A 24,259-nucleotide genomic window follows, 5' to 3' on the forward strand; every position below is an offset into this window, starting at 1 on the left:
TTTGTGCATATCTCAAAGTAGAAATGGAATCCGATCGCCATAAATGTAATTTCCCTCCTCCGTTTATATCGCATTCTCTTGACCCTGGGACTGCTTTTTATTATGTTGTGTAATAGCCCTTATCACCACGAATCCAGATGCCCCTGGAGGTACACCCGTGAAGACTCGCGCTCCGGTCGTCCCGCCGTCCGACCAGTCGTGGCTCTCAGGTTCTGAACTCCGACCTCCCACACATTTCAGAGTGAGGTTAGGGAGGCAGACCACAAATGGCCGGGCTTGAAGGAAGTGTCTCGACGGCGTATTCTGTGGCTGATCAAGATGCAAGAGCCTCTCCAAGAGTGGCTCTCTCTCTCTCTCTCTCTCTCTCTCTCTCTCTCTCTCTCTCTCTCTCTCTCTCTCTCTCTCTCTCTCTCTCTCTCTCTCTCTCTCCCAGATGTTCATATGAATAACTTACTCATTTTCTTTCCCCCCTCGGCCAATGTCTTTCTTCTTTTTTTTTTTTTATTTTGGAATATCTGGCTTGGTAATCGCGCCTCGTGCTCTGGGGTGCTGTGGGTTATTTGCCAGAGAGACACGGCCACGGAATGAACGCTGGGAAGTGGAGTCTCAGGGGGCTTCGGGTTGAGGCGGAGATGAAGCCCATACGTGTTGTGGACCACAGGGCGTATGTGGTCGGTGGTGGAGGGAGGATGATGGCAGCAGCTTCTGGTACGACTGTCATCGGGGCTGCACCTGGAGGTGTGGTCGGGTCTGCAGGTTGTTTTGGTGGGGGCGGGAGGAAGAGGAGGAGGAGGGAGGGGGTTGTGGTGTGGTCGGGACTGCAGGTGGTCTGCGGTTGGGGACGGTGGCCCCCCGCCATAACCACACTCCCCCCCACCCACACCTCCCCTCCCCCCTCGTAACCGCTGCAGTAAATCATTTAGAGGGCGATGGTACTACTTACGCTGGCAACAAATTGGTGGTCGTAGTGAATTATTGTTTGTTATTGCACTGCTTTTGTACAAATTACCTGGTGGTGTGTCCCCCCCTGACCAGCCCGCTAACCTCAGTCTCGCCAGTCACCAACATATGCAAATGATCGAGAGACTCCTCCATTTTTTTTTGGGGGGGGGGGGCAAAAATATGGCAATGGCGCCTTTATCCTGTTTCCGTGGTAATGACTACAGGGGTTATTTGTGGTTCTGGCTTAGTTTGAGGTCGTGAGGGAAAGAGGGGTTAGCAAGTAGGGAAGGAAGGAGAGAGGGGTGTTAGAGGGAAGGGGAGAGGAAAGGTGGGAAAGGAAGGGAAGGGGAAGTTGTTGGTGGTTGTGGCGGCGGTGATCGTGATCAGAGGGGATGGCAGGAGAGGGGAGAGTGTATGGGAAGGACTGATAACAAGAGACCTGATGGTCCATGACGAGGTTATCTGCTGGAGGACAGGACGTGGGAAAGCCCGATAACAGGAGACCTGATGGCCCATGACGAGGTTACTCGCTGGAGGTCATATCCACCGGAGGTCAATCATCGTGTCCTATGAGGTCATATCTACTGGAGGTCAATCATCGTGTCCTATGTTCCTAATCTTTTAGAGAAAGAGACAGAAGAGTAAAAGCCGTAGGTACTTCCCCATCCCATCGCTCCCTCCGGCACAACAGCCGGCGGGAAAATAGATAAGAGGAAGCAACAAGTGGTGATAGTATGTACACTGACTTGGAAATTTTATAGGGAAGTGTAAATAGAAAGCACAACCCATCTAGACACAGCAGACTACTCTAGGGGGAGGAGGAGGATCCGTCGTGAATCGAAGACAAGTGGTTCGATTCTGCGTTAGAAATGAAGTTTCATTGTTTATATGATTTTCCTCTCTCGAACAGAGTTCAGACAACCGACACCATTAAAGTGTTTTGTTTATCCTTGATTTATTCTACGCCCTGTATGTTCTACGCCCTGACAACATCCGGCGGCGGTGGTGGCGGCTTCAGTGTTCTACAACCCTACAGTTAGAGAAGAAAACTGAAGGAAAACATATTCCTCCGCTGCAACATTACAGTCTCGTCCTCTCTGATTACTCATCGTTATTTCATCTATCGTTTTTTTTTATATGGCTTATGATCCTCGTCGTGAAATCTGACGTTACGTTTGCCTTCGTGTGTGAGGCAGAGGCGTTTGTTTTGCGTCGTTTGCTGCGTCATTACTGGTAATCACTCCAAGCTCTCTTTGTTCCTGTTATTCATCATCGATTTTGTGAATACGTCACGCTTGTCTCAACGAAATCCGTCGCTCTCCATTTGTCTACGGCGAAGTTCGTCTGCTGCGCCACTCTGAACATGGGCTTGTTCACGTCATTGTTTTTATTCCTTTGAATGGGATTTATTATACATCTGATCTGGGACGAGTTACGGAATTTATTCCGGCGAATCGTGTCACCGGACCACTGGCACAGATCATAATAAGTATAGGTCCTGAGGACTGATCGTTGGAGGTACCCTTGCTTGTCGCAGTGAGCCAGTCAGACAGGAAGGCAGAGTGGGGGATCGTGTGCTGGTGATAGGTGGGGGGCGACGCGTGAGTGCTGGCAGTGCGAGATGCACCTGTCTGTCCCCTCGCCACCTTCTCCTTTCCCCATTCTTTCACCACTACCACACCCTTGGGCAAGAGTGGTGGAGGGGAGGAGGAGACTCCCCTCCCTCCCTTCCTCCCGCCCCCGACCTTAGCCTGCCTTGGCTACCAACTCGGGTCTCTCCCCCCGCTCCTCCTCCTCCGCTCCACCACCCGCCTGTTCCTGGGATGCACTTAGTTTTCTTTTCCCAGTGGGTTGAAAATCCCCGTGTTATATCCCGGGGGGGATGAGTGGGCGAGGGCATCTCAAGTCATTTTCTCCCCAGGATGTGTGTTTCTCTCTCTCTCTCTCTCTCTCTCTCTCTCTCTCTCTCTCTCTCTCTCTCTCTCTCTCTCTCTCTCTCTCTCTCTCTCTCCCTCCATTCCTTTCTACCGTCATGCTGTGGATTTCGTCTCTCAGTCTCTCTATGTGTATAGATTTCTCAACCCGACTCGTTGGAGAAAGCCAGCCCGAGATCACTCACCAGTACTGTTGGACCGTAGGTCTGAGAGATGTATACCATATAATACACAGATGCCGGGGGGAAAGAAAGAAAATAATCGCACGGAGGACTCTCTCCCAGTGTGTGTGTGTGTGTGTGTGTGTGTGTGTGTGTGTGTGTGTGTGTGTGTAAGGTGCTCAAGCAGTAGTACCCGAGATGTTAAGTGTGTGAGTGTGTGTTTGTGGAGTGCGTTATGAAGGAGCTGCCTGAGTGCACGTGACCTCTAGCACACAGGGATGGGATGGGGTTGAGGTGTGTGTGTGTGAGAGAGAGAGAGAGAGAGAGAGAGAGAGAGAGAGAGAGAGAGAGAGAGAGAGAGAGAGAGAGAGGAGGGATAGGGTGGATATGACCACGGCCTCCTTGATTGCATAGCAAGTCACGAGTTACCAGGATGGCGTCAACTGTGACGGAGATTCTGCGATTTTTTTCTTTTCATCGGCACCAGGTCAGGTCATTAAGGCACCGGGCTGGGAATTATTCTTTTTCGTTACTCTCAGTTTCGTAACATTGCTGGAGTCTGCCGAGACGCTGTTGAAGTTTACAAATCATACGTGTCATGTGAGAGTGGTGTCACTGGACTGGATGGCCTAGGATGTACGGTTGTAGTAAGGTGGTTTTGTGTGTGAGTTGTGAGTGGATGAAGTTATAACTGTTGTTTGCTATTAACAGGAAGACCTGACGGAGGGCTCTTGAAGGGAGGGGAGGTTATAACTGTTCATCGTTGACAACTGTATGTTATCAAGATTAGTTCTAGGGATGATGCGGTTACCAGTCTCTTCTTCCTCCTCCTCCTCCTCCTCCTCCTCCTCCTCCTCCTCCTCCTCCTCTCCTTTCTTCTTCTTCTTACTCCTCCTCCTTCTACCCCCTTTCTTCTTCTTCTTACTCCTCCTCCTTCTACCCCCTTTCTTCTTCTTCTTCCTCCTCCTCCTGCTTTCCTTTCTTCTTCTTCTTACTCCTCCTCCTCCTACCCCCTTCTTCTTCTTCTTCTTCTTCTTCTTCTTCCTCCTCCTCCTCCTCCTCCTCCTCCTCCTCCTCCTCCTCCTCCTCCTCCTCCTCCTCCTCCTCCCCCCTTTCTTCTTCTTCTTCTTCTTCTTCTTCTTCTGTGGGAGGGTTCAGGCGAGGGGCTGAGGCGGGGTCGTAGTGTGATACTGATCTAGCTAGTGTTGGGGCGTGGCAGCTGGCCAGCTACACGCCCTGACTGTCAGAGGCGCGGACACACACACACACACACACACACACACACACACACACACACACACACACACACACACACACACCTGCTTAACTGAGCCATACACCTGGTGTATGTATGTGTGTGTGTGTGTGTGTGTGTGTGTGTGTGTGTGTGTGTGTGTGTGTGTGTGTGTGTGTGATCCCTCCTTGACTTTCGCAACGTGAAGAAAGAGGGAAAATGGTGAAGGAAATAAGATAGCAATTATTTCTCTATGTCCTGTGACTGGTGGGCATTGGGCTGCCACAGGATAACATGGATCTCCCTGGCTCTTTGATCTATTGTCTAGAAATCGGGGAAAAAATAATACATAAAAGAAATCGGATTAGGAAAAGAGGATAGTTTGGCAACACTAGGAAGGAGCTCATGTGAAGTAGGTTAGTGAAGGTTGTGTTGTGTTGTGGGGGGGGGGGTTTGAGGGGCTCACGGGAAGCATTATGATAGGCTGAGTTAAGGGCTTCCCTGGGATTCTTAAGAGCTGTTGTGTCGGCGTATTGCCTTTGGCGTCGGATTTCGCCGTCGGCGTCAGTTGTCAGCGTGGGACGGTCTTTGTCGGGGGGGTCTGCGTCTGGCATAGCGTCGTTGTCGGCGTCGGCGACGGACGTGGCTGGTTGAGAAGAGCAGCGACTCAGCTCGGACCCTGGCCTCCGACACCATCGTAAGGTATGGTTAAGGTAAGGCAAGGTCCCACACCTCCGACACCATCGTAAGGTATGGTTCAGGTAAGGCAAGGTCCCACACCTCCGACACCGTCGTAAGGTATGGTTCAGATAAGGCAAGGTCCCACACCTCCGACACCATCGTAAGGTATGGTATGGTTCAGGTAAGGCAAGGTCCCACACCTCCGACACCGTCGTAAGGTATGGTTCAGGTAAGGCAAGGTCCCACACCTCCGACACCATCGTAAGGTATGGTATGGTTAAGGTAAGGTAAGGCCCCACACCTCCGACACCATCGTAAGGTATACGAAAGATAGGCAGGTTACGGTCCCATGACCATCTCTTGGGGGGTAGAAGACCTCCGAAGCCATCGCAAGATAACGTCAGGCATATGTGTGGGTGTCTGCCGTGGCGGCTTTTTACATGTGTACAGCTCAGGTATAAAGCTGTGGGGCGAGATGTCGGCGAGGTCGATTTACCGGCGGGGCGCAGCCCTACAAGAGCACTTGTTTTCAGTAAAAAAAAGAGTTCCCCTCTTGGGTCAGCCCCATGCGGCGAGGCGACCACACCCGTGCCGCGCGGAGGACGGACGGAGTATCATCAACACGCTGTGGCAGCAACAGTCCAGATGATCGCGAGGTAGAATATGGAAGCACCGCGATTGCATGAAGGCTCGTGGGTTAGGAACCCACTTGAAACGCTTCACAGGTAGACTCAGGGTAAACACTAACGTGTGTACCCGCGCATTCAGAGTGTTAAATGGTCCTGTAATGGGCAGGCTGTGGCCGTGTTTGCTCCGGGAGGAAGGCTCTCCTCTGGCTGGCAGAGAGAATTCTGGCGTTTTGAAATCTCATGAGCAAGGCACGTGTCCGGCAGGTTGCTAAGGGCTTTTGAAACTTCTTAAGTAAAGGCATACGTCCGGAGGGGCTCCCTGCAGGAGGGGAGGGGGAGGGTGAAACCTCATGAGAAAGGCGTGTACCTGGCGTGGTGCTGGGGTTTTAAAACCTCGTGAATAGGGCAGGGCGTACGTCTGGAAGGTTGATGGGGTTCTTAGAACCTTCTCAACGGGGTACAGTCGTGTGTAGCATGGTGATGGGAGGATGGGTTGAGGGTTTCGAATCCTCTCCATAGGTCACATGTCCGACAGAGTATGACCTTAAGAAATAAGGACATTTCGCCTATCAAACAGACCCCTCACGTACCCCACCTTCTGAAGCAACCTTTCAGAACAAGGTTCGTCAGTGTGACGGTGTTTCATAAGAAGCCTGAACTCACAGGGACAATTTTGTCTTTACTGTAACATAAACGTTGTTTTTTTATGATTTATATTGATTAATATTATTTTTTTATGCGAGTCCAGACTGGAGAGACTTCCTATATACGAACACACACACACACACACACACACACACACACACACAGAGTGCGAGACTTCTGTATGTGGGTTTCCAAGAGCTTCGGTGTGTTGAGGGGGAGAGCTTGACATACTGATCCCATGAATGATGGATTTGTTTAAACAAATTACCACCACCGTCGCACATCCGTGACGCAGAGTTGTATGGAAAGTGGGACCCGGAAGATCAGAAGAAAGTATAATAGGGTCTTGGCAATTATCATGAGTTATGTTCCGCATCTTTGAAGTATAATTCATCTGAGTATACACAGGAGACCCTAGAAGTTCAAGCAGCTGTTATCTGTGGTCATACCCAAGTAATAAACGACCCACACCGTTCATGACGGTACGACCCTCCAGCAACGACTGTATGACCCCCATGGGTATTGACTGATGACCTGCCCTCTCGACCTAATCATTAGGGGGGTTCGTCTGAACTCAAAGGCCAGCGACATTACACCTCAAAGGAAGGCATCGTCGTACTGCACGCTCGAGACTTCGTGCTCGGCTGCTGCGCCGTCGTCTTGGTCGCCCAGTCGCAGGCAGTCTCGTGCCCTTCACACCGGGCCCACCAGATATGCCCTGAGCTCGACACACGGGGCCTCTCGCATCGGGCGAACGTTCATGTATACGACTGGCAGAATTTAAACCGTCCAGGGCCCCTCCCCACCCAGCCTGGAAAAAATTACTGATGTTGAATCAGCTTTAAATGGAAACTGAAAGAAAATAGACTTAGTTATAAACCACAGAGGAAATGGATGGAACTGATAGTTTGCTTTTTTTGCAGGGCAAAACTCAGGAGCCAATTTTGAGTTACAGCTTCATGAGTGACTGACCACTTGTGGAGGCGGCCGTTAAACAAGGTAGGGCAAACACACACACACACACACACACACACACACACACACACACACAAACCAGAGCGAGGTCTTGCATGGCAACACTCAGCTTGAGCAGGAGCGGAGGGGGCTATCAAGGTGTGCATGATCAGAGGTGTCATGAAGGAGGCATGCGGGCGGTGAGGCGACCGAGCTGGACGGACTGACAGTCACTGCACCAACCTTGAAGGAGGGAGGGACGCGCCCTTACCTCCCGTCGTCCTGTGAGTGCTGCCACTCCATCAGGAGGGGGAGAAGGAGGAGGGAGGAACTCCATCGCCGCTCTTGGCCATGTGACCTCTGGTTGGTGTGGAGGTAGCACTGAGAGCCAAGGAGCACCTCTACTTCGCCTGAAGGACGAGCTAAAGAGGATTGGAGATACTTAAGGATGAGTTAGTCTTGCATCAGTCGCTCGAGTTGGAGAGGCAGTGATGCTTTATACCAGTTCTAAAAGGGAGCTCTGCCTCCGTGTCATGACCTGGATGGGATGGTACCTCAGTGTACTGAGCTGCAAGAGACACCGTCTCTGACGCAGAAAAAAAAAAAGTCTGTGCTTTTCCTGGAGCTACAAGGAATATATTTTCTGTCAGAGGATGAATTAGAAACATTGCTCCTCCTCTCAGAAGTTTAAAAGGGTTGCATCCCCGTCAGGTACTGAGGAGGGTGAATACCTTGTCAGCTGTTGAATGGGGTATATCCTCTGTCAGTTATTGGAAAGGGTACCTCCCTTGTCTGCTGTTGAAAGGGGTACCTCCCCTGTCACTTGCTGAAAAGGGTGCCTCTCTTGCCAGGCGATGAAAGGGGTACCTCCCCTATCACTTGCTGAAAAGGGTGCCTCCCTTGCCAGGCGATGAAAGGGGTACCTCCCTAGTCACTTGCTGAAAAGGGTGCCTCCCTTGCTAGGCGATGAAAGGGGTACCTCCCATGTCACTTGCTGAAAAGGGTGCCTCCCTTGCCAGGCGATGAAAGGGGTACCTCCCAAGTCACTTGCTGAAAAGGGTGCCTCCCTTGCCAGGCGATGAAAGGGGTACCTCCCCTGTCACTTGCTGAGAAGGGCGCCTCCCTCGCCAGCTGTTTAAAGGGGTTACCTCCCCTGTCCGTTAAGGGCAGCCACAAGTGCAGGGCGTTTGCGCTTCAATGTGGCTGTGCTACACCTGGGAGATAGCGACCCCAGCCGTTGGCTCCCTCCCTTAGAACACGGCGGCCCAACAGCCAACGGATGATGCAGAACAGAACTAGTTATAAACATCGTCCAAAAGAATCTGAGAGAAACTGTCACTGGTCGAATCAGGCGCTTATCTCGTCTTAAGGTCGATGTGGTAATGTTGAACAAACTTGTTAGAAAAAAAAAAGCGAATATAAGTCGCATGTAAATTAAACTAAATTATTCCGTTCGGAAGAGGTAAAAAAAAAAAAAAGGAAAAGAAAAAGTAAAATGAAAGATTGTCCGTTGAAAATATGTTTAATATATAAAGCGGTGATAGGAAGCCGTGCCTCTCATGCGCTTGGCTGTTTTTGGCGAACGTATGCTAATTGAAGACGTAACGTATTGCAAACAGAAGCTGTCTGCCGAAGGCACGCTGTAAAATCTAAATTACTGGGGGAGAGTGAAGGGTTTACATTGAGACGGTGTGTTTGTGTTTGCGTGTGTGTTGTACACACACACACACACACACACACACACACACACACACACACACACACACACACAGACACACACACACATCGTCCATCAAGAGACGCGCCCAACGCGCCGGTGAGGGGCCTCAGCGACTAGCCTAGTCCCCCCCCCCCGCCCCCCCACGACCAATCCGTCACACTGGACTTCATCCAACACCTCGGGAAGAAGCGATTGCACCATTCCCGACGGGGGCTTGCCGCCACCATCTCGAGCCAATCAAGAGATCCCTCGTCCCCTAGTTGCAGGTCGGCGTCACTGTCGCAATCCAGAATCATCTGTAATCGCACAGACCTACATCAAGGACAGCCCATCCTAGCCATTGTGAACACCGACAGTGTTCGCCAGACTGTACCGTTAGTCTCAAATATCATACAAGCGTAAAGGATGTTATTTTAAGGATGTTATTTTAATGTTACCTCCGTCCCTTTTATATTCCTCAGTTTTTTGCTGCGCATATCGTCCCAGCTTACGTATATATATATATATTATTACCCTGGGGATAGGGGAGAAAGAGTACTTCCCACATATTCCCTGCGTGTCGTAGAAGGCGACTGGAAGTGGAGGGAGCGGGGGGCTGGAAATCCTCTCCTTCCGTTTTTAATTTTCCAAAAGAAGGAACAGAGAAGGGTGCCAAGTGAGGGTATTTCCTCAAGGCTCAGTCCTCTGTTCTTAAAGCTACCTCACTAACGTGGGAAATGGCGAATATATATATATATATATATATATATATATATATATATATATATATATATATATATATATATATATATATATATCTTTCACACTATTCGCTATTTCCCGCATTAGCGAGGTAGCTTTAAGAACAGAGGACTGGGCCTTTGAGGGAATATCCTCACCTGGCCCCCCTCTCTGTTCCTTCTTTTGAAAAAATAAAAAAAAAAATAAAAAAAAATAGAGAGGGTAGGATTTCCAGCCCCCCGCTCCCTCCCCTTGTAGTCGCCTTCTACGACACGCAGGGAATACGTGGGAAGTATTCTTTCTCCCCTATCCCCATATATATATATATATATATATATATATATATATATATATATATATATATATATATATATATATATGTATATATATATGAAGAATATTCCTATGAGTCCACTGGGAAATGAAACACGACAAGTTCCCAAGTGCACTTTCGTGCTATAATCACACCATCAGGGGAGAGACAAGAGAGAAATATAAGTGTAAATATATATGATTATCCCTGCGTGATTGAGTCCCTTTTAGATTCTCTGTTAACAGTGATAAATAACTAGACTGTGGTGGTGTTTCCCCAGCTGCCCTTGTGGACATTACTTCTTTTTTCTAATTTTGCTGCTGTGGCTGATGTTCCTTGCTTGCCTCTTGTGCTACTTGGGCGCCCGTGGCTTCTTTTAGTGTTTCTTGGATGCCTGAGCGTGTGTGTGTGTGTGTGTGTGTGTGTGTGTGTGTGTGTGATGCTGGTGGGGTGCTTGTGGGTGTCGTAAGGAGTACCTGATTATTGGTGGGGATCACTGCCATGGGATGAGGCAACATGGGACTGATGGGCGAGGGTTGTGGCCTGCACGCTGGGAGCGGCGGGGTTGATGGGGGCGGCGGCGGCGACGGTGATGTGAGGGAGGGAGAGAGACTCCCATGGTCGTGACCACAACACCCTCTCCTGATGGACGGTCGGCCGCTGCCCTTCCGCCGCTCCTGCTGGAGCTGTCAGACCTTCTTGTGATACAGCCTCGGCCTCCCATGCTGCTGCTTGATTGTGTGTGTGTGTGTGTGTGTGTGTGTGTGTGTGTGTGTGTGTGTGTGAAAGAGAGAGAGAAACGAACAGGGGTGCCTTGAGGCGGCACAGAGGGCAAGAACCGGAGGAGCAACTTGTGGTTTTGTGCACGAACGAGCGATTTGATACGTTGTGTGGGGGACCAGAATACACTGTGGATAGGTCATGGCGTGTGTGTGTGTGTGTGTGTGTGTGTGTGTGTGTGTGTGTGTGTGTGTTCTCATGCGATGGTGTGGGATGAGGACACCATGAGAGTACACGAGGCCAGTGTGAGGGTTCAGGTGACAGCGGAGGTAACGGTGTGACGACGAGAGGGAGGGGAAGGGGGACGATTGTTCGTAACGCACACACACACACACACACACACACACACACACACACACACACACACACACGGCTGAAGGATCTTGGCCCGTGTAAGGCTCATGGTCTTGATGAAGTTTCTCCATATGTGCTGAACATGTGCACAGATACACTTAACAAGACACTTGAAAAAACAAAAGTTGTTCATGAATTTTGCTGGAGGGAGAGCGTCAAGGGAGTGGAAGAGGGCAAATCTTGCAGCTGTCTTTCAGAAAAGGAGACTGGGAAGCTGATCTGAGCAACAGACCAGTTTATCCGGCGAGTGCGGTCTGTAAAATACTGACAGAGATAATGAGAAAGCCATTGGATGACTACTTTCACAAGAGAGAGAGAGAGAGAGAGAGAGAGAGAGAGAGAGAGAGAGAGAGAGAGAGAGAGAGAGAGAGAGAGAGAGAGAGAGAACTACCATAGCGAGAGAGAACACGGCTTCAGAGGAAGATTATCATGTATAACAAACCTCCCAGCGTGTGTTACATACCTCTCAGATTCATACTTTATTGAGTTCCGATGTAGACACTTTGCCTCGCACCACATAACGAGGTTCCTTGATGATGCTCGGTCTGGAAGGAGGGACGAGGGGGTGGCAAGGTGTGGGGGAGACATCTTCGATGGATGGACAAACGCGTCCGTGAAAGAGCGATTAAGGACGCATGTCGAAGGAGCCTTCTCGAAATGGGTTCGGGGGTCAGGAGCGGTGTGCCTCAGGGTTGAGTCCTGGGACCATTGCTCATACCAGAGGGACTGGACTTATACTTGAATATGTCTACGGATGGTGCCAGGGTCGTGGGGGCAACTTTAAAAAGCCAGGAGGATTGCGTCAGCTTACGAGGGGACCTCGACAAGTTCCAATGTTGGTCTGATACATGTATGATGAAATTCAACCCGAGTGAATATAAGTCAGTGAGGGTTAAGCACATCGAAGACAGGTATTGAAATGAATATTATCATTAAACAGACGTTATCCCTGACCTGTTGCCAGATTCTAACATTAGGAAGACAGTAAAGAAGACAAATTCTCTGCATACAACTGTTAGAATAGTAGTGAAATACGTGGATGAGAAAATAATCAGCAATCTGTTCACATCCTACATTAAACTGAGACTGGAATTTTTTTTTCTTAAGGTTGGGTAACGTACCTAAGAAGCACAAAACACCAAATAGAGAGGGTCCAGAGGAAGACAGCAAAGATGGTACCAGAATTAAGCGAGCTGAGTTACAGGGAAATGTCAGAAGCCTAAATTTGTCCGCCACGGAAGAAAGAAGAGCAAGGGGTGACCTTATGACAACCTTTCAGTTTTAAAAACCAGTTTGAAGATGTCAGCGGTGAAGTGTTCCTCGGAAGATGCAGGGAGAGAACAACCAGACGCCATGATATGAAATTAAGCAAGGAACGTCGTTAGGAAAGATGGAGACTAGTACTTTCATATAGCGTAAGGCAAGTGAATGAATGGATGAAACTGAATGATGACATTGTGGATGAGAACATACTGGAGTTGATATTTTTTTTGATAGGGAAGATTCAAGACAGTTACACACACACACACACACACACACACACACACACACACACACACACACACACGCGCGCGCGCGGCTTTCGTAAGCAATAGTTAGCTTTACGGCACGCCAATCGAACGTGCCGGGGTTCGAATCCCGGATAATGCAGCCTGCTCACAGCCAATCCATCTGTTCATCTTTCCCTTCGGGACTTTTTGATGAATAGGTACCAGGCTGCTGTGAGTGTGTGTGTGTATGTGTGTGTGTGTGTGTGTGTGTGTGTGTGTGTGTGTGTGTGTGTGTGTGTGAGTGATAAGGCTAAACCGTAATACATGCACAAGGTTATGAGACAGGGCAATACGGGTGTAAAACTTTCCCCTCGTAGCACAAAAATAGCAATCATATGCTGATATGCCTTTCATGTGTTGGTGTGCAGTAACACTTACACATCACGTACACACTGCTGCATGTACGGTGTTTGTATGTACGCATGTACACAGACTCGGGCTGAGAAACAAAGGGGTGTTGGAGCACACAAACCGCGGCGGACACATGCAACAACCCAGCGGTATTCCACATACGTAAAAGGTTTCTGACCCACACCGTTGATGCCCGCCACCGCAGGATCAGCACGCAGCTGGAAGCCAGCCCGGCGGCGCCCTGGCTGGCCTGATGAGCTGGACCTGGCCTGGACCTGGGGAGGACCTGGTAGGAGGTGAGGAGGGAAGCCGTATAGACCTGGGGAGAACCTGAACCTGGCAGAAGGTAGGGATGGGCACCTTAGAAACTGACGAAGATTCCTGGATCTGACGAGGGCAGGGCAGGGGGGTGGGTAGGGGCGCCCCAGACCTGACAAGGGCCCGGGAAAGGATAAGGGGGTTTGAGGTCCTGGACCCGACGAGGGCCGAGCTGGGAAAGGCTCGGGAACAGCAGGGACGAGTTCTCGAAGTCATGACGAAGAGAGGATCTTCAGAGAACCAGATATGTCCCCCGAAATGGTAGGCTGTGGTGGAGCAGACGGTATATCGATATCTGTATTCATATAAACTTGATAAGAATAATCTTTGATTACTTGATTTTCGATCTATAAGCTATTCTTGTACTTTTGTGCGTGTGTGTGTGTGTGTGTGTGTGTGTGTGTGTGTGTGTGTGTGTGTGTGTGTGTGTGTGTTTATAGGAGCGATCTTCACGGAAGGTGTTGCAAGATCGGTTGATTATGATGAGATGATGTAAAACGTCTGGAGCCAAGAACTGGTTGGCGTCTCGCTTGAAAACGGGTGGATACACTGAGGGCGTCATCCACCTCAAAAGCGCCCACTCCCTCGAAGACACACATACGCCCGAGCTGTGCCGTTAGTGGCACACCGGAAAAACGCCCCCACACCCCAGACGTGTGACAGTAATGGCATCCCTAGAATGCGCACCCGACTTGTGCCAGTAATGGCACGCTAGAGAATGCACACTCGACCTGTGTCACTCGTGGCACGACGGAGAACGGGCTGTGACTGACAAGGGCCCTTTGCCAGGATTAGACCAGTCGGATCTTTTTTTGCGCGTTCTACAAAGAAGTCTGCGGGCCGCGCCCTCAAACAGCCTGACTGCTCAGAGGAACAGCAGTTCACCTTAGTCCCTGGGTCGAATTGCGGAGGGAGTTGGGAGGTTTTCCTCCGGGATTAGGGAGGGCTTGACAGGAGCTAAGGAGGGCCTGGCAGGAACTAGGGAGGGCCTGGCAGGAGCTAGGGAGGGGGTGACGGGAGCTGGGTAGGGCCTGACAGAGGGACAAGATATCGCCTAGGGAATGATGGCAGGAGCTAGGGTGGTGGGGACCTTGATAAGAGCTGGGAAGAGAACCAAGTTAGATTAGTAGAGAGGCTTAGCGAGATTTAGGGGAGAGATCATTGAAAGTAGTTTGAGGAGAGACCTCTAGCAGATCCTGGGTAGAGCCTAGGCAGAGCTAAGAGAAAGCCTAACTGGAAGTGAGGGGGGGAGAAACCACAAGCAGGAGTGAAAAATACAAACACAGAACAAAGAAAGAGAGAGAGCACCTTTGTGTGTGTGTGTGTGTGTGTGTGTGTGTGTGTGTGGCCCCTACCTGGGGCGGAGCGGAGCAATCCTGCCAGCAACTCGGCCCTCCTGACACGGTCAAGCAACATTAAGATTAAACAAGAATTTTCATATCTCTTCAAGATTTGAGAAGCGTGGACAACCGATTCACCGTGACTCCGAGAAGTGTGTAATACAAGTTACCGAGCGTCGACTCCTCCAGCCTGTGACAGAGGTGGGGGACGGACGGACGAGGTTGGAACCAGCTGCGCAGGTTATTTAGATGGCAATGACTAGAGGAAAACCAAGGGGACACACACACACACACACACTTATATATATATATATATATATATATATATATATATATATATATATATATATATATATATATATATATATATATATTTTTTTTTAAACTTTCGCCATTTCCCGCGTTAACGAGGTAGCGTTAAGAACAGAGGACTGGGCCTTTTTTGGAATATCCTCACCTGGCCCCCTCTGTTCCTTCTTTTGGAAAACTTAAAAAAAAAAAAACGAGAGGGGAGGATTTCCAGCCCCCCGCTCCCTCCCCTTTTAGTCGCCTTCTACGACACGCAGGGAATACGTGGGAAGTATTCTTAATCCCCTATCCCCAGGGATATATATATATATATATGTATATATATATATATATATATATATATATATATATATATATATATATATATATATATATATAAGTGTGTGTGTGTGTGTAATTGCACCTAACTAAATCTGTTTTTTTATTAAAGTACTCGCGCCGGAGAGAGACCAAAGGCTCAGTAGTTATCCCCCCCCAAAAAAAAAAATAATGCTGGGGGTGAAAACAAAACAAAAAGAGATATCCAGAACCTCCAAGTATAATGTAACCATTAGAATTACAAGGGGCGCCAGAAACCTCGCATGAGGGCAATTTACCTGTGGGCTAATGATCCACACACCATTTAAGGAAGGAGTCGCACCTCCAGAGGTAATGGTATTGATTACCACGGCCGACGCTTGGGGGTCTCTCCCAGCCCACGCCCGCCTCACCCAGAGTCTCTGTAGTTGTCGTAGTAGAACAGACCCCAAAGCCAGTCCGAGCCAACGGACCCCAAAGCCAGTGTCAACCAACAGACCCCAAAGGTATTCTGAACCAACGGACCCCTAAGCCACTATGAACCAACAAACCTCGAAGCCAAGCTAAACCAGCAGACCACAAACCCAGTCCGAAACAACAAACCCCACAGTTCTAGACTAAACCAACAAACCTCCAGGTCAATCTAAACAAGCAAAACCCCAAAGCTAGTCTAAACCAACATACCCACAGCGGTTCTAGACCAACAAAACCCCCACAGCCAGTCTGACCTAACAAACCCACGGAACCCCACCCAACACGGTGTCACTTGCCAGATGGAACCTAACAAACATCGACAAATCTGAGTTAGACGGTCGACGCCAAAGACCAGACAGACAGACCACACCCCCGTCCCTTCTTTACCCCCCTCACCCACCACCACGAACACCCAGAGAAAAAGAAAAAGAGCCAACCCATCCCACATCCAACTTGACCCAACAAATCCTACAGCTTCACAGAACCCCGACAAACCGGGGGATTCGAGGCAGATCCATGAAACCCTACAGCTAGACACACAACCAGCAGCACACGCCCACACAGAGCAGAGGCAGACGGACCTAACACACACACACACACACACACACACACACACACACACACACACACACACACACACGTCCCTCTTGTCACAACTGCTCTAGGGAACCCCCACGCCTCCACCCCCACACAGCCAGAGTGTCCCCAGCATACCTCGACATCCACAGAAGACTCGCCTGACCTCAGAGGGATTTAGTAGAACCAGAGACATTAACGAATCCCAGAACCATGGACGGTAAACCTCAGAGAGTCCCAGAAAAACATGCCAGGCAAAGCCAGCGGACACCAGCCAGAGTCGGGGGTGATTCCCTCTGGCTGCCAGGGAAGACCCGGCGGCGGCGGAGGCGGTGGTCGCTCGCCCTACAATCTCTCCTGTATCAGCTAAAGCTGAAGACCCAAGGCAGCAGCAGCACCACCACCACCAGCAGTGGCCACGGGAACCAGAGGCCAAGAACCACGTGTGGACCTGCCTCGTCCCACTACCTTTCCCCCCTCCCCCCTCCCTGCACTTCGTTACTCGTTTTTTTTACCTAATATTTTTCTTTCCCCCTTTGTGATTTTCTTTCCCCCCACTTGCCTCTTACCCTCCATTTTTTCATAGTCTCATCTTCGTGATCCTCGTGTTTCTCATCTTTTTTTTTCTCTCTTCCTCGTCTTCGATGCGTTGGTCAGTTTCTTAGCACAGATGGTTCCCGTTGTGGCCAGAGGGTTTCACCCAGTCCTTGCTAGTTAAACCCTGCTTCCTCCTCCTCCTCCTCCTCCTCCTCCTCCTCCTTTTTTTTTCTAAACTCCTCAAGCTGAACCTCGAGGAATGTGAAGGTTAGCAGGACTGACTGAGTGCTGGTGGAGGAGTGACCACGTGGGTGGGTGTGTGTGTATGTGTGTGTGTACACGTGCGCATGGCTGCACACAGGGTCATCTGGTCCGGCCCTTCAGCACAGAACCCACCAGGACTTCGTCTCCATTTTCGCTCTTTTGGGTTTGTTTCACGTTGCCCTCGTTGAAGCTGGACGATGGTGGGGAATATATATATATATATATATATATATATATATATATATATATATATATATATATATATATATATATATATGTGTGTGTGTGTGTGTGTGTGTGATGTAGAAAGGGGTGCAGTAGACTTTGGATAAAAGCAAATAAGAACAAAACGTGGGTCCTGGAACCACAATATCCTTCTGTTGGCTCCGGGCTAATCAAGTCGACTCAGGGCGTGAGACTATACAACTTTCTGTTTCAGCGCCTCAGCATGGCTATCCAGCCGAGGGTATTGTGAGTTGCTCTATCGGTTCACGTTTCCTCACCGGGGGAACTGGAGGAACTTAACGTGCATTTGAAATCCGTTTCAGTTTTGACTTTGTTCTTCATAATTAATCTTTTTTCAAAAATGGGTAGATGGAAGAAATAAAGTTGAGGGAGACGAGACGAAGTATATATTGGACAGTTATCAGACCGGAATTCCCAGCGACAAAGCAAAATAATATATATATATATATATATATATATATATATATATATATATATATATATATATATATATATATATATATATATGTATGTATGTATGTATGTATGTGTATGGATCTCCACTCTCTCCCTCCACCCAACACACCGAATCACCTCAAATTACCCCCCACCCTCCCTGCACCAGTTAACTATAGACCAGAAAAAAAGAAAAGAAAAAAAAAGAACATCATCTTGTTGGTGTTGCCATGGCCAGCAAACAAACTCCACTCCACAACAAATACAGCAGCGCCTTAGCTGAAGCGATACGTTTTGTCCTCGTGTGTATTTGTTCCGTGGGGAAGAGCTGTCCTCGTACGATCTCTTCGTTGTTCGTCACAAAAGAAATTTAGGTTTTTCAATCGCTCGAGGATTGGACTTTACTATATATATATTTTTTTTTCCTAGGGGTCGTGTATGGCGACTTCCATTCTACTACCCTTCCCCCTTCGTGTGACAGACGAGACTTTCGTCTGCCGTGTAGCGTTGTGACCTGGAAAAAGAAAAGAAAAAAAAAAAGATACTGCCAGCCCTGCCCCTGCCCCGCCCGCCCCCGGAGAACACACTATCTTGTTAGTAAGATTATATAGGCGGAGGACACACACACACACACACACACACACACACACACACACATAACAAGGGCCGTTTAGTAAGCCAACGCGCAGTAATTACACCCATCAAAATGTCACTGCAAGATGACTGCCTCATGACATTTGTGCCTGAATAAGGTCGCCAGGTTAAAGCTGCGGGCGTTTGTAATTTATTTTACCCATTGTACAACAACGGCGGCGGCTAACCACGCGCCACACACACTCTTCAGAAACCTACACACGCTCTCTTCTCTCTCTCTCTCTCTCTCTCTCTCTCTCTCTCTCTCTCTCTCCATTATATGTAGGTCTCTTTTTTTTTCATTCTCCTGTACCAGTTATTTTACGACTATTTGATAATTCCAAAAGATAATTCAAGGAGTTTTTTTGCGTATGTGTGTGTGTGTGTGTGTGTGTGTGTGTGTGTGTGTGTTTTGTAATGGTCCGCTTTTGGAAAATGCTGCTGGTCCTGACAACTCTCGTTGTTTTGGTCAGTGTACAAAAATTGACAGAATAACGCAGTTGCGATGGTGTCATTTTCTTTATCATTGTCCCCCATACATTTCGTGATGGCAGACGAAAATGAGGAATTTCGTTGCGGTGATTTGATAGTTTCTCTTCATAAACTTTTCCATTTGATTTATTGTAATACTGTGTTAGGATACAGAATTTACAAGCTAACCCCCCCCCCCCGCCCCCCACCGTTAGGCACTGAGTTTACAAGCTTTCCCGGTTGTTGGATAGTGAATTTACAAGCTGGCCCTAACCTGAACTTACAAAGCTGATTCTGCAGTTAAGCGCTGAAATTGCGTGTTGATCCTAGTGTTAGGTACTGAATTTACAAGCTGTTCCGAATGTTAGACACTTGATTTACAAGCCTGACCCGACTGTTAGACACTTGATTTACAAGCTGACCCGCTTGTTAGACTCTTGATTTACAAGCTGACCCGACTGTTAGACACTTGATTTACAAGCTAACCCGACTGTTAGACACTTGATTTACAAGCTGACCCGACTGTTAGACACTTGACTTACAAGCTGACCCGACTGTTAGACACGATTTACAAGCTGACCCAACTGGTAAACACTTGATTTACAGGCTGACCCGACTGTTAGACACTTGATTTACAAGCTGACCCGACGACCCCGACCAGACAGACCATGTAAAGGTAGGTCGACCACAACAACCCAGCCAAGCTTCCCGATCGTAGTACCTGGAAGGACAGAGTCATCTAGCCAGCCAGGAAGACCCCGACCCCTCCTCAAAAACGACGAGCATCGACCACGCAGGTCGTATTTACAGTCGTGCTGACTGTTTGAACAGATTCGACGACAGTTCCGGCCGACGACTTGCCCAGGCCGACCTCTACGGCTCGACTGATCGACCGCCGCCACATATCGAGGAAGCTGACGGATCAGAAGTCCTACCAAGTTGGTCTAACCCAAACACCGAAGGCTACCTGATTACACGACCAGTGCTGCCAGGTGCTTCCGACTTGAGAGGTCAGTAGGCCACATGGTAGGTGACGATTCGACCAGACACATCGACCAGTTGGCCCAGCCACACAGATCGACCGTTCGATCTGACAGGTATTAAACAAGCAAACGCTTTCATGATGTGGGAGGCGACGTAGTAGCGCCTGTCAGACCTCAATACGACTGAGCTCTGGCAAGACTCGTGGGAGCGACGCATATTTGGCGATGGCGACGTATATATAGAGGAAGGACGACGCACATAGATAGGGTATGGGCGATGCATATCGAACACAGATGCTACATATATAGCATGTGTGTGTGCGATGTATGTCGAATAAGGGCTATGTATGCTGGGGCAATTGGCGGAGGAGGTTAGGTGGAGAAACTTTAGGTGTCCTGGAGAGGTGAGGGGTTGGAGACGTGACGGGAGGATGAAGCGGTGCTCCTATTTTGGAGCAGTTGTATCCTAGGGCTTTGGAAGGATGTTTGAGGAATTTTATAGTTACGTTGGAGATGGAATGGAAATACTGGAGGCATGTTTTCTCAAGGGGCTGTAAGACGGGAGATGAGTGCTGTAGGCGTGTTTAGAAGTAGAGGATACCGTAGTGTCTTGTGGGGGGGCTGGCTGTGTTTGAGGTGCTGGAGAAGTAATGTGGATTGTGGCGCAGATATGGTGTCATGCAGATAGTGTGAGGGTGAGTGGAAGAGGTAGCCTTCAGCCGTATTGTGGATGAGGGGTGACTGTAATGGTTCCTCTCGATCAGGTGGAGTGGATGAGGATTAGGACACGCCAGTCCCATCGCCCTTATTGTGTTCAGTCTGCTCTGAATGGGACGAAGTGATTGGCCCTCTTAACCCCGCATACCCTTTCCCCTTTTCGCAGACCTATCCCAGGTTTCTATCCCCGCATTCTCTCTCCCCTCCGGCTCCATCTTTGTCTCTTCCATCTAACCCACCTCCCTCCCTCTCTCCCTCCCTAACCCTCCTCCTCCTCCTCCGCCTCCCTCCTGTGTCCATCCACCTCTCTGTCGTCACGTTAAGGATGGAACCCAGGGCACCAGTGTTACTCGAGGTCAAAACGTTTGACCCTCGGAGGCACGTGATTCGACCTGGTCGATGATTCGTGACGGCCAGGTGAAGCATGTGATTCGGCCGAAAACTGGTCGATGATTCGTGATGGCCTCGGAATCAGTAGGTCTCCCTCCTCCGCTGGTCACTTCATGCGAAGTAAGAGTCGGTCGATGGGGTTCGGTTGGGTCGGTCGGCCGGCGTGTCTTAAGCAGGTGTCCGGTGGATGGGCCTGGTCGGTCGGGATTGCTTCGGTCGGTCGGTCAGTCGGTGTCTGGGACGTCTCAAGAGCTGGTCGGGTGATCGGTCGAAGCTTTGCCAACACTATGTCGATAGTTCTTATCTATATGGTTGAGGCGCCTTACCAGCTGGTCGTTGGTCGGTGGGTCGGGTCTCCCTTGGGGGACGTGTCAACCAAGGGGCGTCGGCCGGGGCGTCGAGTTCGGCCGGGGGGGCGTCTCAAGCAGTCGGTCGCTGGGGACGCGTCAACACTTTCAGTCGGACTTTTCCCTCCTCCTTCAGTAGAGTTCTTGAGTCTAGATGCTGTTGAAAGGCAGTTAGCGCCTCTCCCAATTAGCTCGTCGTTGAGGGCTAATTACCCAGCTGGGACGGTGTAACTATGAGGTGATTGATCAGTTGTTGGGGGGAGGGGGGGAGGTGTTGTTTACCACGCCCAGGTGGCTGGCACCTCGTATACAGCTGGACAAGCCGAGGCTCCACCAGCTGGCTACTCAAAACGGGACAACAACAGCTTGATCAATCAACGATTTCCTGAAGGACGGCCATGCCGAAGGGAAGAGAACGGGATAGGGGTGAGGGAGGGGAAGAGGAGAGTTTGAAAGAAAATGTGGTGCGAGGAGAGAGAGAGAGAGAGAGAGAGAGAGAGAGAGAGAGAGAGAGAGAGTTGAAGAAAATGTGTTGCAGGGAGAGAGAGAGAGAGAGAGAGAGAGAGAGAGAGAGAGAGAGAGAGAGAGAGAGAGTGAGAGAGAATGTGCGAGGAGGAGAGAGAGAGAGAGAGAGAGAGAGAGAGAGAGAGAGAGAGAGAGAGAGAGAGAGGATGGAAGGAAGGAAGACGGTGGTTTCCTCGAATTGATATTTGATAATGGTAGGACGATACCCTTAAGATGTCAAGGCGCGTTTGCAAGTCCAGTGTAGGGGTTTGCCAAGGCCATGTCAACCGTGGCATTGCCATTTGTGTTGAATGGCGACTTTTGTGTTGCCACAATATGGCCGAAAGTTACCCCTCCCTTTACTGCCATATTTCTCCTGTTATCGTAGCAATATTTCCCTCAATATATTTCATTTTTTTCTTCATTTATTAACATATTTCTTTTCTTCCCCCGTAGGTGAGTCACCTCCAGCTGGGAGGAGGCGCAGGTGGATCAGGAGGTAAGGGGCCTGCCAGCTGGGCAGCTGGGGACCATCTGGATGATGGTGTTGTGGTGGTGGTAGTGATGATACTGTTGTGATGATGATGATGATGGAGTTGTGATGGTGATGGTGTTACCATGATGTTGTGATGATGGTGATGGTGGAGTTGTGATGATGTGATGATGGTGTTGTGATGATGATTGTGTTACCATGATGGTGATGATGTTGTGATGATAGTGACGGTGGAGTTGTGATGATGTGATGATGGTGTTACCATGATGGTGATGGAGTTGTGATGATGGTGACGGTGGAGTTGTAATGATGTGATGATGGTGTTACCATGATGGTGATGATGTGATGATGATGATGGAGTTGTGATGATGATGATGATGATGATGGTGGTGATGTGATGATGGTGTTGTGATGATGGTGGTGTTGCCATGATGGTGATGATGTGATGATGATGGAGTTGTGATGATGATGATGATGATGATGGTGATGTGATGATGATGGAGTTGTGATGATGATGATGATGATGGTGATGATGTGATGGTGATGGTGTTGTGATAATGATGTGAGTTGTGATGATGGTGGTTAGCCTCTCGCGTCCTTTGGTCGCTGTAACCTTTTTTTTTGTTTTGTTTTTGTTGTTATTTTATGGCGGCTCTTGTTTATTTGTTTAGACAGCCCTTGTCACTTGGTGAACAGATGATAAACACAAGAGCTGATGATGTTCTTGAAGGAGACGAGAACATGATAACTGAACAAGGAAAGATTAAAGAGAGGAGGGAAGGGCATTTTGCTCTTGTTTTTGTTTCTCTTTGAGGAAGTTAGAAGAGTATAAGAGTCAGGAGTCCACAGCCAGCGTGTGACGCCAGTGGCCCAGGGAAGGACCTGAAGTAGCGAAAGTTTAAGAAAGCTTGATAAAACTTTTCCACTTTTTGTGGGGGAGGGGCGGGGTGTTGAGGGTGTGGGGCGGGGTGTTGAGGGGGTGGAGCGGGGTGTTGAGGGGTGGAGCGGGGTGTTGAGGGGGTGGGGCGGGGTGTTGAGGGTGTGGGGCGGGGTGTTGAGGGTGTGGGGCGGGGTGTTGAGGGTGTGGGGCGGGGTGTTGAGGGTGTGGGGCGGGGTGTTGAGGGTGTGGGGCGGGGTGTTGAGGGTGTGGGGCGGGGTGTTGAGGGTGTGGGGCGGGGTGTTGAGGGTGTGGGGCGGGGTGTTGGGGTGGGGCGGGGTGTTGAGGGTGTGGGGCGGGGTGTTGAGGGTGTGGGGCGGGGTGTTGAGGGGGTGGGGCGGGGTGTTGAGGGTGTGGGGCGGGTGTTGAGGGGGTGGGGCGGGGTGTTGAGGGTGTGGGGCGGGGTGTTGAGGGTGTGGGGCGGGGTGTTGAGGGGGTGGGGCGGGATGTTGAGGGTGTAGGGTGGGGTGTTGAGGGTGTGGGGCGGGGTGTTGAGGGTGTGGGGCGGGGTGTTGAGGGTGTGGGGCGGGGTGTTGAGGGTGTGGAGCGGGGTGATGAGGGGGTGGGGCGGGGTGTTGAGGGGGTGGGGCGGGGTGTTGAGGGTGTGGGGCGGGGTGTTGAGGGGGTGGGGCGGGGTGTTGAGGGTGTGGGGCGGGGTGTTGAGGGGGTGGGGCGGGGTGTTGAGGGTGTGGGGCGGGGTGGGGGCTAAAGAAGACGAGAGGATGATATGGTTAACGAAGAGCAAAAAGTATAGATATATCTTTTTTTCTTTTTTTACGAGGCTTGTGTTGTGGGAGAGAGAGAGAGAGAGAGAGAGAGAGAGAGAGAGAGAGAGAGAGAGAGAGAGAGAGAGAGAGAGAGGCCAAAAAAAAATTTTGGTTGGTTTTATTTAGAGCTTTTGAATTTCCTGGACGCCTTTTAGTGAAGGAAGAGATTTAAGTGAAGTAAAGAGAGAAAGATCTCTCATATCTCTCTCACCCCCCCTACCCATGTTGGAGGATCGGATGAAGGTGTGTTTGT

The 24,259-nt window shown here is 49.7% G+C and overlaps 1 protein-coding gene across 8 annotated transcripts in view; it reads left to right on the forward strand.

Annotated features, from left to right (window-relative positions):
- The window catches only part of LOC139753462 (uncharacterized), an 830,062-nt gene that overhangs the window by 395,979 nt on the left and 409,824 nt on the right, over positions 1-24,259 (forward strand). The window contains exon 3 of one of the 8 annotated variants that reach the window (XR_011713718.1): positions 22,266-23,153. The exons of the other annotated variants lie outside the window; for them this stretch is intronic. The gene's annotated coding sequence lies outside the window, so the exon portion shown is untranslated. Of the gene's footprint in view, positions 1-22,265; positions 23,154-24,259 lie in introns of those variants that run through there. 8 annotated transcript variants of the gene reach the window in all.

Source organism: Panulirus ornatus, chromosome 14 (genome assembly GCF_036320965.1).
Source record: "Panulirus ornatus isolate Po-2019 chromosome 14, ASM3632096v1, whole genome shotgun sequence".
Classification (NCBI taxonomy): domain Eukaryota; kingdom Metazoa; phylum Arthropoda; class Malacostraca; order Decapoda; family Palinuridae; genus Panulirus; species Panulirus ornatus.